Raw genomic sequence first — 15,579 nt, forward strand, 5'->3', positions numbered from 1 at the left:
CTCTACAAAAAATTTTTTAGAATTAGCTGGACATAGTGTCGTGCGCCTATGGTACCAGCTACTGGGCAGCTGACCTGGGAGGATGGCCTGGGACTGGGAACTCGAGGCTGCAGTGAGCTGTGTTTGCACCTCTGTACTCTCGCCTGGGTGACACAGTGAGACCGTCTCAAAAAAATAAGTAAAATGAGGCCGGGCGCGGTGGCTCACGCCTGTAATACCAGCACTTTGGGAGGCTGAGGTGGGTGAATCATGAAGTCAGGAGATCAAGACTATCCTGGCTAACACGGTGAAAACCCGTCTCTACTAAAAATACACAAAATTAGCCAGGCGTGGTGGGGGCGCCCGTAGTCCCAGCTACTTGGGAGGCTGAGGCAGGAGAATGGCGTGAACCCGGCAGGTGAAGCTTGCAGTGAGCCGCGCCACTGCAATCCAGCCTGGGCGACAGAGCAAGACACTGTCTCAAAAAAAAAAAAGTAAAATGAAATATTTTTATTTTTTTTAATTTTTTTATTGATCATTCTTGGGTGTTTCTTGCAGAGGGGGATTTGGCAGGGTCACAGGACAATAGTGGAGGGAAGGTCAGCAGATAAACAAGTGAACAAAGTTCTCTGGTTTTCCTAGGCAGAGGACCTTGCAGCCTTCCGCAGTGTTTGTGTCCCTGGGTACTTGAGATTAGGGAGTGGTGATGACTCTTAACTAGCATGCTGCCTTCAAGCATCTGGTTAACAAAGCACATCTTGCACCGCCCTTAATCCATTCAACCCTGAGTGGATACAGCACATGTTTCAGAGAGCACAGGGTTGGGGGTAAGGTCACAGATCAACAGGATCCCAAGGCAGAATAATTTTTCTTAGTACAGAACAAAATGAAGTCTCCCATGTCTACCTCGTTCTACACAGACACGGCAACCATCCGATTTCCCAATCTTTTCCCCACCTTTCTCCCCTCTCTATTCCACAAAACCGCCATTGTCTTCATGGCCCGTTCTCAATGAGCTGTTGGGTACACCTCCCAGACGGGGTGGTGGCCGGGCAGAGGGGCTCCTCACTTCCCAGTAGGGGCGGCCGGGCAGAGGCGCCCCTCACCTCCCGGACAGGGCGGCTGGCCGGGCGGGGGGCTGACCCCCCCACCTCCCTCCCGGACGGGGCGGCTGGCCGGGCGGGGGGCTGACCCCCCCACCTCCCTCCCGGACGGGGCGGCTGGCCGGGCGGGGGGCTGACACCCCCACCTCCCTCCCGGACGGGGCGGCTGGCCGGGCGGGGGGCTGACCCCCCCACCTCCCTCCCGGACGGGGCGGCTGGCCGGGCGGGGGGCTGACACCCCCACCTCCCTCCCGGACGGGGCGGCTGGCCGGGCGGGGGGCTGACACCCCCACCTCCCTCCCGGACGGGGCGGCTGGCCGGGCGGGGGGCTGACCCCCCCACCTCCCGGATGGGGCGGATGGCCGGGCGGGGGGCTGACCCCCCCACCTCCCTCCCGGACGGAGCGGCTGGCCGGGCAGAGGGGCTCCTCACTTCCCAGTAGGGGCGGCCGGGCAGAGGCGCCCCTCACCTCCCGGACAGGGCGGCTGGCCGGGCGGGGGGCTGATCCCCCCACCTCCCTCCCGGACGGGGCGGCTGGCCGGGCGGGGGGCTGACCCCCCCACCTCCCTCCCGGACGAGGTGGTGCCGGGCGGAGACGCTCCTCACTTCCCAGACGGGGTGGCTGCTGGGCGGAGGGGCTCCTCACTTCTCAGACGGGGCGGCTGCCGGGCGGAGGGGCTGCTCACTTCTCAGACGGGGCGGTTGCCAGGCAGAGGGTCTCCTCACTTCTCAGACGGGGCGGCCGGGCAGAGACGCTCCTCACATCCCGGACGGGGCGGCAGGGCAGAGGTGCTCCCCACATCTCAGACGATGGGTGGCCGGGCAGAGACGCTCCTCACTTCCCAGATGTGATGGCGGCCGGGAAGAGGCGCTCCTCACTTCCTAGATGGGATGGCGGCCGGGCAGAGACGCTCCTCACTTTCCAGACTGGGCAGCCAGGCAGAGGGGCTCCTCACATCCCAGACGGTGGGCGGCCAGGCGGAGATGCTCCTCGCTTCCCAGACGGGGGGGCGGCCGGGCAGAGGCTGCAATCTTGCCTCTTTGGGAGGCCAAGGCAGGCGGCTGGGAGGTGGTTGTAGCGAGCCGAGATCACGCCACTGCACTCCAGCCTGGGTGCCATTGAGCACTGAGTTAACGAGACTCCGTCTGCAATCCCGGCACCTCGGGAGGCCAAGGCTGGCAGATCACTCGCGGTTAGGAGCTGGAGACCAGCCCGGCCGACACAGCAAAACCCCGTCTCCACCAAAAAATTACGAAAACCAGTCAGGCGTGGCGGCGCGCGCCTGCAATCGCAGGCACTCGGCAGGCTGAGGCAGGAGAATCAGGCAGGGAGGTTGCAGTGAGCTGAGATGGCAGCAGTACCGTCCAGCTTCGGCTCGGCTTCAGAGGGAGACCGTGGAAAGAGAGGGAGAGGGAGACCGTGGGGAGAGGGAGAGGGAGAGGGAGAGAGCAAAATGAAATATTTTTAAATTACTTTAGGGACCCTTCTGAGTCCTTTAAATTCAAGGTTGTATTAAGGTAAGTATATAAAGTTTTCCTTTGAGGCTGTTACAAATTACTACAAACTCAGTGACTTAACACAAATGTACTGTCTTATAGTTTTGTAGGTGAGAAGTGTGACGCGGGTCTTACCTGGGCTAAATTCAAGGTGCTGGCAGGAATGCATTCCTTTATGGAGGTTTTGGGGTAGGGGGCAAATCCATTTCCTTGTTTGTTTAGTTGTTGGCAGAATTCAGTTCTTTGCAGTTAAAGGATCAAAGTCTCCTTTCCTTCTTCTCTGTTAGCTGAGGGTCATTTCTAGCTTCTGAAGGCTGCCTTCATTCCTTGGCTCATGATCCCCTTTTCTTCAGAGCCTGCAATAGTGGGTGAAGTCCCTCTCCCATTTTGAAACATTCCTGTTACTTCTATCATCCCTCTGTCTGACCTACCCTTCTGTCTTCCATTTCCACTGTTAAATGTCTATTTGATTACTCTGGGCCCACTTGGATAATCTCCCTCTTTTTTTTTTTTTTGTCTGAGACAGAGTCTCACGCTGTTGCCCAGGCTGGAGTGCAGTGGCGAGATCTCTGCTCACTGCAAGCTCCGCCTCCCGAGTTCACGCCATTCTCCTGCCTCAGCCTCCCGAGTAGCTGGGACTACAGGTACCCGCCACCATGCCTGGCTAATTTTTTTTTAATTTTTAGTAGAGGCGGGGTTTCACCGTGTTAGCCAGGATGGTCTCGACCTCCTGACCTCATGATCCACCCACTTCTGCCTCCCAAAGTGCTGGGATTACAGGTGTGAGCCACTGTGCCTGGCCTGATAATCTCCCTATTTTAAGGTTGATAACTTTTTTTTTTTTTTTTTTTGAGACGGAGTCTTGCTCTGTTGCCCAGGCTGGAGTGCAGTGGCTCGATCTTGGCTCACTGCAAGCTCCGCCTCCCAGGTTCACGCCATTCTCCTGCCTCAGCCTCCTGGGTAGCTGGGACTACAGGCGCCTGCCACCACGCCCGGCTAATTTTTTATATTTTTAGTAGAGACAGGGTTTCACCGTGTTAGCCAGGATGGTCTCGATCTCCTGACCTCGTGATCCGCCTGCCTCAGCCTTCCAAAGTGCTGGGATTACAACCGTGAGCCACTGCACCCGGCCAACTTTTTTTTTTTTCTTTTGAGACAGGGTCTCGCTCTGTCACCCAGGCTGGAGTGCAGTGGTGTGACCACAGCTTACTGCAGCCTTGAACTCCCAGGCTCAAGCAATCCTCCCACCTCAGCCTCCTGAGTAGGTGAGACTACAGGCACGCACCAACATGCCTGGCTGGTTTTTTTTTTATTTTTTTTGAAGAGATGGGGTCTCATTATGTTGCCCAGGCTGGTCTTGTACTCCTGGGCTCTAGTGATCCTCCTGTCTTAGCCTCTCGATGTGCTGGGATTACAGGCATGAACCACTGCACCCAGCCAAAGGTGTATAACATTAATTTTGGCCAGGTGCAGTGGCTCACACCTGTAATCCCACCACTTTGGGAGGCCGAGGCGGGCGGATCACAAGGTCAGGAGATTGAGACCAGCCTGGCCAACATGGTGAAACCCCATCTCTACTAAAAATACAAAAATTAGCCAGGTGTGGTGGTGCACACCTGTAATCCCAGCTACTCAGGAGGCTGAGGCAGGAGAATTGCTTGAACCTGGGAGGCGGAGGTTGCAGTGAGCTGAGATTGCACCACTGCACTCCAGCCTGGGTGACAGAGTGAGACTCCATCTCAAAAAAAAACCCCAAAAAACCAAAAAACATTAATTCCATCTGCAAAGTCTCTTTTGCCAGGTCATTTAACATACACAGGCATTAATACTAGGGATTAGGGCATGGAAATCTTTGGGGCCTATTTTTAGTCTACAACAAAGTATTTTATCAAGAAAAATAATTCCCACTTGAGAAAGATTATTGGAAGTCAGCTGTATTAGTCATTTTATTATGGCAGTAAAATAAATCTGTGCTAGTTTATATTTTTTAAGTAAATTATTCACTCTTCGATACTTTGTTACAGGTTGAGCTGTGTAAAATTGCTAATATTTGATTGTTTCCAACTACAAAACAACAGCAATTTCCTATAGTTTAACCTAGTACCAGTAAGTTAAAACATACCTCATGTTAATTACATCTCACAATTGATGGAGATATAGCTATTTTAACAGATTAAAGAGCTAATGTTCTAGGATGAAGAATTTTTTTTTTTTTAAATCAAGTTCTGGCTGTATCACCCAGGCTATAGTGCAGTGGCACAATCTGGGCTTACTGCAACCTCCACCTCGTGGGCTTAAGCCATCCTCCCACCTCAGCCTCCCTAGTAGCTGGGACTACAGGGGTGTGTTACCACACCCAGCTTATTTTTGTATTTTTTGTAGAGATGGGGTTTTGCCATGTTGCCCAGGCTGGTCTCAAACTAGTGAGCTCAAGTGATCCTCCTGCCTTGACAAAGTACTATAATTACAGGTGTGAGCCATCATGCCTGGCCCAAAGAATTTTTTCTTTAAAAAGTTTTGTATTTAATTGGAAAATAACTTACCTTAATAAAAAGCATTTTCAAATCATAAGCAGATGATTATAAGCATAATCTTTCCAATGTCTATATGACTTTTTAATTTTTTTACTTTTGAGATAGTCACTCAGCCCAGGCTGGAGTGCAGTGGCACGATCTTGGCTCACCACAACCTCGGAGGTTCAAGCGATTCTCATGCCTCAGCCTCCCAAGTAGCTGGGATTACAGGCACATGCCTCCATGCCCAGCTAATAATTTATATGACTTTTTTTTAGTCTCAGCTTTTAATGAACAGCTTATTGTTCCCCCTATATGTATGTATAGGAGAGAATGCTAATTGCCTGACCCAATTATCTATTCTCCCTTTTTGGCTTTGTATCAGAATCCCAGAATGTATTCAGGTTAGCAACGTGCCTAGCTTTCCTTGCAGATATATGTGGTCATATGACTAAGTTCTGGCATTGACATGGAATAAGAAGTGCTGAGTGATGGAAAAAAAACAAAAAACAAAAACAAAAAACCAAGAAAAAAACAAGTGCTGACTGGTGCTTCTGGGAAGTTTCCTTTAACTTAAAGGCTTAAGAGGAAGCAGCAGGGCTCATCTGTTCCTACTGGAACACGGATGTGGTAGCTAGAGCTCCATCCAGCAGCATTCTTGGACTTCAAAGTAACTTTGGAAATAGAAGCCATGAATGGCAGAGCAGCAATATAGAAGACTGGGTCCTGATACTGTGACATTACCCAGTACTGCTATGAGTAAAGGGTTAATAAAATCCTTTCTTTCTCCCTGGTGAAATGACCTCGAATTTGGCTTTCAGCACTGTTTCTCTGGAAACCTACTAGGCAAGTTAATAATGGAATGTCAGCTGTAATATTAGGCAATATTGTTTATGATTAAAAATGAGCCCTTAGCTGGGCATGGTGGCTCACACTTGTAATCCCAGCACTTTGGGAGGCCAAGATGGGTGGATCACTTGAATCCAGGAGTTCGAGACCAGCCTGAGTGGCATGGCAAAACCCTCTCTAAAAAACACACAAAAAAGTAGCTGGGCATGGTGGTGCGCGCCTGTAGTCCTAGTTACTTAGGAGGCTGAGACAAGAGGATTGCTTGAGCCTAGGAGGTGGAGGTTGCAGTGACCCGAGATCACACCATGCCACTGTACTACAGGGCAGGACCGTGTCTCAAAAAAAAAAAAAAAAAAAAAAAAGACACCTTATTGGTAAACTATCTGGACCAGGAAGACTAACACATACTACAAATGCCCATTCAAAACATGGGCTTTGGGATTCCTTAAGTGTGGTGTTCCTTATTGCAAATATTTCTGGAAGCAATACTCATGTCCTGTTTCAACAGGAATTGGTTTTTCTGGAGCATAAAGCTTCTAAGCCAGGTGGCTTCTGCACCCACCGAAAATGATCTTGTTTCTTTACCCCCCAGCTGACACTTGGGAGGCTGGAGTAAAGACTCCTGCAGAAATAAGTCTCATGCTACTGTGTTGCTGTGCTGTTCCTTGTTCTGTATCCTGGAATACTGAGTGAGCTGGGTGCCAGATTGGGTTCCACAAGGCTTATTGGGGTCCTGTGATTGTGAATGTCTTTCCAAACCTGTAGCTATTGCTGCTGTTTAGGCAGAGAAGGCAGAGGCTTTGGCACTTTCTACCTAAGAGAGAAATAAGCTACTCTCTTCGTTAGGTCACTCTCTGTAATAGCCAAACATAATACTAATTGATACATATGTATTTTATTTATTTATTTTTATTTTTTGAGACGGAGTCTTCACTCTGTCGCCCAGGCTGAAGTGCAATGGCGCAATCTCGGCTCAGTGCAACCTCTGCCTCCTGGATTCAAGCAATTCTCCTGCCTCAGCCTCCCGTGTAGCTGGAATTACAGGCGTGCACAATCATGCCCAGCTAATTTTTTGTATTTTTAGTAGAGACGGGGTTTCACCATGTTGGCCAGGCTGGTCTCCAACTCCTGACCTCAAGTGATCCACCCGCCTTGGCCTTCCAAAGTGCCGGGATTACAAGCGTAAGCCACCACACCCGGCCTGATACATATGTATTTTAGAAAACATGAAAAATATTAAAAAGTAGGCCAGGCGTGGTGGCTTATGCCTGTAATCCCAGACTTTGGGAGGCCAAAGCAGGAGGACTGCCTAAACTAGGAGTTCAAGACCAGCCTGGGCAAGATAGCAAGACCTCATCTCTATTAAAAGTATAAAGAAGTGGAATATTCTTGAGATTTGTAATCTTGCAAAAGAAACCCATCTACGCAATAGTGTAGTTCTACCTTAAATTGAAGAGGAAAATAAAATCTTAAATTCTGACGAAAACATTATACATGTTAAGCTCCTTACCTATTTATAAGTGTTTCAAATTTAGTAAAATAAAGTCTTATTTTTTAACTATGTAATATTTTGTGAGACTAGAATTTCATTTATGAATTTCTTTGCCGTTTAATTGCCTTAAACTCACTAGGATTACTTAAAAGCTAATGTTAGAACCAGAGTCCCTGTATAGCTATCACACTAAGTACTACTTTAAAAAAAAAATTAAGTAATATTATTTTTAAAAAATAGAGAAGGGGTTTGGCCAGTTGCCCAGGCTGGTCTTGAGCTCCTGGGCTCAAGCCATCTGCCTGCCTCAGCCTCCCACTAAGTACTACTTTTGACACTGAATGCAGTGGATTGCTTTTGTTGACAAACAATACTTTTCAATTTAAAAGGATCATATCGTTGCCTGGGCGCAGTGGCTCACGTCTGTAATCCCAGCACTTTGGGAGGCCGAAGTCAAGGTAGGCAGATTGCTTGAGCCCAGGAGTTCGAGACCAGCTTGGACAACATGGAGAAACCCCATCTCTACAAAAAATATAAAAATTAGCTGGGTGTGGTGTTGCACACCTGTAGTTGCAGCTACTCAGGAGGCTGAGGTAGGAGGATCACCTGAGCCCAGGGAGGTCAAGGCTGCAATGAGCTGTGATCATGCCCCTACATTCCAGCCTGGGCAATAGAGCAAAACCTGTCTCAAAAAAAAAAAAAAAAAAGCCGGGCGCAATGTCTCACGCCTGTAATCCCAGCATTTTGGGAGGCCGAGGCAGGCGGATCACAAGGTCAGGAGATCGAGACCATCCTGGCTAACACGGTGAAACCCCATGTAAAAAATACAAAAAAATTAGCCGGGCGTCATGGCAGGTGCCTATAGTCCCAGCTACTCTGGAGGCTGAGGCAGGAGAATGGCGTGAGCCCGGGAGGCAGAGCTTGCAGTGAGCCGAGATCGCGCCACTGCGCTCCAGCCTGGGCGACAGAGTGAGACTCCGTCTCAAAAAAAAAAAAAAAAAAAAAAAGATTGTATTGTTAAGGTGCATCATGGAGAATTATTCCTTAAGCCCATTATAAAAAATGTTTGCAGCTGGGCACGGTGGCTCACGCCTGTAATCCCAGCACTTTGGGAGGTCAAGGCAGGTGGATCATGAGGTCAGGAGATCGAGACCATCCTGGCTAACACAGTGAAACCCTGTCTCTACTAAAAATACAAAAAATTTAGCCGGGCGTGGTGGCATGCGCCTGTAGTCCCAGCTACTCAGGAGGCTGGGGCAGGAGAATCGCTTGAACCCAGGAGGCGGAGGTTGCAGTGAGCCGAGATCACGCCACTGCACTCCAACCTGGGCAACAGAGCGAGACTCCGTTTCAAAAAAAAATGTTTGCAACTCCACTCATTTATTCATTATGTACTGCACGGCTGATCATAAATTTATGGATAGACAGCCAGCTCAGTGAAACTACTGACGATATATACTTTTCTATTCGTATAGCAGCAGTTTTTAATTTTTTAGAATCTGTTCTTATTTCCTCTTGTTCCAATAGCTTATGTGAAAATATTCAACTTTCCTAACATGTCTAAGGTTTACATGGAATTATCTTCCAGAAATGTTTGTATTGATTTTGGAGATGAATTTGCTATATTTTATGACTTTGACCATTATTTCCCTGTGGAATGAGAAAATGCTGTTTATAAAATTGCCTATAAGTACATTTTACTTTATTAATACAGTACAAAGTAAATATACACCTTTGTTAATGTCAATTTGTAGCTGGTAGTTACTGATAGTTGGTATATGGGTTCAAGGCAGCCATACACATGCATCTTTTTTTTTTTTTTTGAAACAGAGTCTCACACTGTCACCAAGGTTGGAGTGCAGTAGCACGATCTCTGCTCACTGCAACCTCTGCCTCCCAGGCTCAAGTGATCCTCCTACCATAGCCTCCCAAGTAGCTGGGACCACAGGCACATGCCATGACGTCCAGCTAATTTTTTGTATTTTTTGGTGGAGATGGGGTTGCACCATGTTGCTCAGGCTGGTTTTGAACTCCTGAGCTTAGGAGATCCACCTCCCTCAGCCTTCCAAAGTGCTGGGATTACAGGTGTGATCCACGGAGCCCGGCCATACTTGTGTATCATTAATAAGAAGGTGAAAATAGTAGAGGTTCTAGTTTTCTCAGATGCAAAATAAGATCTCTTTTACTATCATGTCTGAAAAATTTTATTTTGTACTCTTATTTCATGCTCCCATTTGGGAACTGTATTATTTTCCACTATTGCTGTAACAAATCACCACAAACTTAGTGGCTTAAAACAACATCAATTTATTATCTTACAGTTCTGGAGGTCAAATTCTTAGTTCAAGGCTGGGCCGTGGTGGCTAACGCCTGTAATCCCAGCACTTTGGGAGGCCAAGGTCAGGAGTTTGAGACAGGCCTGGCCAACATGGTGAAACCCCGTTCTCTACTAAAAATACAAAAAAAATTAGCCGGGCATGGTGGTCCATGCCTGTAATCCTAGCTACTCAGGAGGCTGAGGTAGGAGGATTGCTTGAACCCAGGAGGCAGAGGTCGCAGTGAGCTGAGATCATGCCACTGCACACTTCAGCCTAGGCAACAGAGTGAGACTCCATCTCAAAAAAAAAAAAAAAAAAGACAAAAAACAATTGTAAGTTCCAGTGTTACGGGGCTAAAATCAAGATCTCTTTCCTTGCTTTTTCCAGGTTCTAAAGGCTGCCTGAATTCCTTGGTTTGTAGCTCCTTCCTCCATATTCAAAGCCAGCTGCATTACATCTTATCTCTCTCACTCTGACCTCTGCTTCCATTATCACATTTCCTTCTCTGACTCTTAAACTTCTACCTCCCTCTTATAAAGTCCATTGTCATTAGATTGGTGCTCATCTGGAAAATCCAAGATAATCTCCCTATTTAAAGATTCTTAGCTGGTCCTGCCGCAGCCTCCCGGGTGGCTGGGATTACAGGCTCCTGCCAGCATGCCTGGCTGATTTTTGTGTTTTTGGTGGAGGCTGGGTTTCACCATGTTGACCAGACTGGTCTTGGACTCCTGACCTCAGGAGATCTGCCTGCCTCGGCCTCCCAAAGTGCTAAGGACCATGTACTTTCTTATAGGGGGTGCTGCTCTAGTATTTGTTTGCATTAGCTTCTTTCCAAAGAATTTGTCAAGAATAACTTGACCTATATTTAGATTTATAAAATATAACAATATTTTCTATACTTTTACTCAGCTGTATCGTACATTTTTTTAAATGGTGATTAGTAACTTTGTACTGTTAAATACTCATTTGGAATTTTTTCAGGAGAGGCCAGTTCAAATTACATGTATATATCAAAACAACTACAATTTAAGGATAAATGAAATACAATTGTATTAACTTACAACAATTACTGAACATGTCAGTACAACATGTTACTGAAAAGTTATTAAGGGGAGAATGATAGGGACCATGCCATTCACAAATTATTTTCACGAAAATAAATACTTGAATTAATCAATTTAAGTGTGTGACACTTCTGAATATTTTGTTCATGTCATTCATTTGCTATGCAAATTCTTCACTGTGCAGTGTACTCCTATTTGTATTCTGATAATAATGAGTGGGTTAATAAAGTTTTACTGAAAAAAAAAATTCTTAGCCAGGTGCGGTGGCTCACGCCTGTTATCCCAGCACTTTGGGAGGCCGAGGCAGGTGGATCACAAGGTCAGGAGTTCAAGACCAGCCTGGCCAATATGATGAAACCCCGTCTCTACTAAAAATACAAAAATTAGCCAGGTGTTGTGGTGGGCGCCTGTAGTCTCAGCTACTAGGGAGGCTGAGGCAGGAGAATCACTTGAATCTGGGAGGCGGAGGTTGCAGTGAGCTGAGATCACACCACTGCACTCCAGCCTGGGTGACAGAGTGAGACTCCATCTCAAAAAAAAAAAAAAATCCTTAATAACCGCTGCAAAATCTCACTAACATCACCACCAGTCCTGCCACTTAACAGCAGACATCACAAACTTTTCCAAAAAACTAAAGAGGAGGGATTACATCCCATCTCAATCTATTAGGCCCGTATTAATCCAATACCAAAGCCAAACAAAGATTCCACTAGAAAACTACAGGCCAATATGATGAATATAGACACAAAAATCCTCAGCAAAATATCAACAAACTGAGCCCAGTAACATATAAAAAGGATCATACACCATGACCAAATAGGATTGATTCCAAGAATATAAGGTTGGTTGGACATATGAAAATCAGTGTAATACAAAATGTTAATAGAATAAAGGACAAAACAACATGATCATCTCAATAGATGCAGAAAAAGCACACAGAAAATCCAACACACTTGCATGATAAAAAGCATTCAACAAACTAGGAAAAGAAGTCAGGCCGGGTGCTGTGGCTCACTTCTATAATCTGAACACTTTGGGAGGCTGAGGCAAGGGGATTGCTTGAGCCTAGCAGTTTGAGATTTGCCTGGGCAACATGAGACCCCATCCCTATAAAAAATTTAAAAATTAGCGAGACGTGGTGGTGCATGCCTGTGATCTCAGCTACTCAGGAGGCTGAGGTGAGAGCACTGCTTGAGCCCAGGTCAAGGCTGCAGTGAGCTGTGTTCACACCACTGCACTCCAGTCTGTGCAACAAAGGGAGACTGTATCTCAAAAAAAAAAATAAATTGATAAAATAACATAAAAAAAAGAAAAGAAAAATCCAAGCTGCCTTTGTTGCAGAAATTGAGAAATTGACCCTAAAATTCATATGGAAGTTCAATCTTGCAAAAGAGCAAAATCATAAAAGTCACATTTCTTAGTTTCAAAACTTACTACAATGCTGTATGGTAATCAAAGGTGTGGAACTATCATAATGAAAACCAGACAGATCAATTAAATAGAATTGTGGGTCCAGAAATAAACCCTTACAATTATGGTCGATTGATATTGCAAAAGGATGCTAAGACAATTCAATGGAGAAAGAATAATCTTTTCAACAAATGATGCTGGGACAACTGGATATCCATATACAAAAGAATAAAGTTGAACCCCTATCTCACACCATATATCAAAATAAAAATGGACCAAAGGCTTAAATATAAAAGCTGCAATTAAAAATGTTTGAAAGAAGACATAGGGTAAATCTTTGTGATGTTGGAATAGGGAATGGCTTCTTAGATATGATACCAAAAGCACAGGCAACAAAAGGAAAAAATAGGTAAACTGGGCTTCAACAAAGTTCAAAAGATCTGTGCTGAAAAGGACATTAACAAGATAACGCCTACTAAATGGGATAAATATTTGCAAATTATGTATCAGGTAAGGGACTTATATCTAGAATACATGAGAAAATATTAGAACTCAACAATAAAAGGACAACCCAATTTAAAAACTGGGCAAAGGATTTAGATAGGCATTTTCCCAAAGAAGATATAAAAATGGGTAATCAATCAGCACATGAAAACATGCTCACCATCATTTGTCATCAAGGAAATGAAAATCACAATGAGATACCACTCATATCCGTTACGATGGCTTAATAAAACAGATAGACAATGCTAAGTTTTGGTGAGGAGTGGAGAAATTGGAACCTTTGGTAGATAGAACAATGCTTCCTTCAACTCCCAGCCCAAAGATGTTGAGAACCCCCAGGTATCTGTGAATATGTTACTTTATATGCCCAGAAGGAATTTGCTATACGATTAAGGATCTTGAGATTATCATGGATTATCCAGGTGATGCCAGAGGGAGTTAGGAGTGTCAGAGCATCAGAGAAAAAGATGTGACAATGGAAGGAGAAGTTCAACTGATGATCTTTGAAGATGGAGAAATGCCAAAGTATGCAGACAGTCTATAGAAGCTGGAAAAAGCCAAGAAACCGATTCTCCCCTGAAGCCTCCAGGTGGAATGTAGTCCTACTGACTTCTTCATTTTATTTATTTTTTTATTTTTTTACTTAAGAGATGGAGTCTTACTCTGTTGCCCAGGCTGGAGTGCAGTGGTGCGATCTCAGCTTACCGCAACCTCCACCTCCCGGGTTCCAGTGATTCTCCTGCCCCAGCTTCCCAAATAGCTGGGACTAGAGGCATGCTACCACGCCTGGCTAATTTTTTGTATTTTTAGTAGAGATGGGGTTTCACCGTGTTAGCCAGGATGGTCTTGATCTCCTGACCTCGTGATCCGCCCACCTCAGCCTCCCAAAGTGCTGGTACAGGTGTGAGCCACCGCTTCCGGCCTACATTTTAGATCTGCAAAACTGATTTCAGACTTCTGACTTCCTGAAGTATAAAATAATAAATGTGTGATAATTTGTTACAACAGAAATAGGAAACTAATACCAAACTCTCTTACATTGCTTATGGGAATTTAAGTGGTGCAGGTGCTTTGGAAAACAGTTTACCAGTGCCTCAAAATGTTACACTTAAGAGTCAGCATATGACCCAGCAATTTTTCTCCTAGAGAATTGAAAATATATGTCCACACAAAAATTTGTACACTAATATTCAAAGCAGCTGGGTGTGGTGGCACGCGCTTGTGGTCCCAGCTACTCGAGAGGCTGAGGCACTAGAATCGCTTGAACCCAGGAGACGGAGGTTGCAGTAAGCTGAGATTGCATCACTGCACTCCAGCCTGTGTGACAGAGTGAGACTCTGTCTCAGAAACAAAACAAAGCAAAGCAAAACAAAACAAAACAAAAAAACACAAAGCAGCATAATCCATAATAGCCAAAAAATGGGAACCATTCAAATGTACATAAGCTGCCGGGTACAGTAGCTCACGCCTGTATTCCTAGCACTTTGAGAGGCCGAGGCGCGTGGATTACCTGAGCTCAGAAGTTCAAGACCAGCCTGGCCAACATGGTGAAACCCTGTCTCTACTAAAAAATACAAAAGTTAGCAAGGTGTGGTGGTGCGTGCATGTAATCCCAGCTACTTGGGAGGATGAGGCAGAACTGCTTGAACCCAGGAGGCGGACGGCGCAGTAAGCCAAGATGGCACCACTGCACTTCAGCCCTGGCGACAGAGCAAGACTATGTCTAAAAAAAAAAAAGTACCTAGGTTGATAAATGTATAAACAAAATGTGGTATATCCATACAAAGGAATATTATTCAGTCCTAACAAAATGGAAGTACTGATCCACGCTACAACATGTATGAACCTCAAAAACAGATAGTGAAAGAAGTCAAACACAAAAGGCCATACGTTGCACGAAACCATTTATATATGTTCAGAATAGGCAAATCCATTGAACATAAAGTAGATTATTGGTTGCCAAGGGCTGGCAGGAGGGGGAAGTGGGGCATGGGCTGCTACTGGGTGTGTGTGTCGGGGGGTTCTTTTTGAGGTGATTAAATATTCTGGAATTAGTGGTGATATTTGCACATCTTTGTGAATACACCAAAAATCACTGAATTGTACACTGTAAAGGGGTACATTTTATGGTATGTGAATTATATGGTAACTTAAAAACTGGGGAAAAATCACGATCAGCAGTACATTTTCTGCGCATCTTTTATGTACTAGGCAACTGTGGTAGTCATAAACTCTGATCACACTGATCGCACAGTTGTCAATAGTGCCCCTTTCACATTAATGTTTTTAGTGCTTATGTGAGTACCTACCGTGCAATCAATCAACCTTTCTAGCATCCTGGGATTCCTTGAAGAATAAAATCTGGTTTCTGAATACCTGACTCCAGGTATACACACTAGCGCGTACATCAAACTGCGAGGGTCTATGTTATTTTATTTTATTTTTATTTTATTTTTGAGACAGAGTCTCGCTCTGTCACCCAGGCTGGAGTGCAATGGCGCGATCTCGGCTCACTGCAAGCTCCGCCTCCCGGGTTCAAGCAGTTCTCCCTGCCTCAGCCTCCCGAGTAGCTGGGGTTAGAGGCGCCCGCCACCACGCCCGGCTAATTTTTGTATTTTTAGTAGAGACGGGGTTTCGCCATGTTGGCCAGGCTGGTCTCGAACTCCTGTTATCAGGTAATCCGCCCGCCTGGGCCTCCCAAAATCCTGGGATTACAGGCGCGAGCCACCACGCCCGGCCAGTGTTACTTAAAAGTATTACCTCGCACCTGTAACTCCGGCAAAGAGCCGGGGCAAAAATCCGTAACCAAGGGAACAGGGCGCGATTCCGATCAAGATGGCCGCCAGCGCCTCT

The 15,579-nt window shown here is 46.0% G+C and overlaps 1 long non-coding RNA gene across 3 annotated transcripts; it reads right to left on the minus strand.

Annotated features, from left to right (window-relative positions):
* Positions 1 to 1,346: 1,346 nt before the first annotated feature.
* LOC129534441 (uncharacterized) lies at positions 1,347 to 15,577 on the minus strand. Of its 3 annotated transcripts, none has more exons than XR_008681045.2 (3): positions 15,494 to 15,577; positions 2,715 to 2,935; positions 1,347 to 2,462 (listed from the first exon to the last, which is right to left on the minus strand). It is a non-coding gene; the product is annotated as an uncharacterized lncRNA (long non-coding RNA). The 3 variants fall into 3 exon arrangements; XR_008681044.2 differs by having other exon boundaries at positions 15,487 to 15,572; XR_008681043.2 differs by lacking the exon at positions 15,494 to 15,577 and adding an exon at positions 15,036 to 15,476.
* Positions 15,578 to 15,579: the final 2 nt, after the last annotated feature.

The sequence above is a fragment of the Gorilla gorilla genome, chromosome 5 (genome assembly GCF_029281585.2).
Source record: "Gorilla gorilla gorilla isolate KB3781 chromosome 5, NHGRI_mGorGor1-v2.1_pri, whole genome shotgun sequence".
Classification (NCBI taxonomy): Eukaryota; Metazoa; Chordata; class Mammalia; order Primates; family Hominidae; genus Gorilla; species Gorilla gorilla.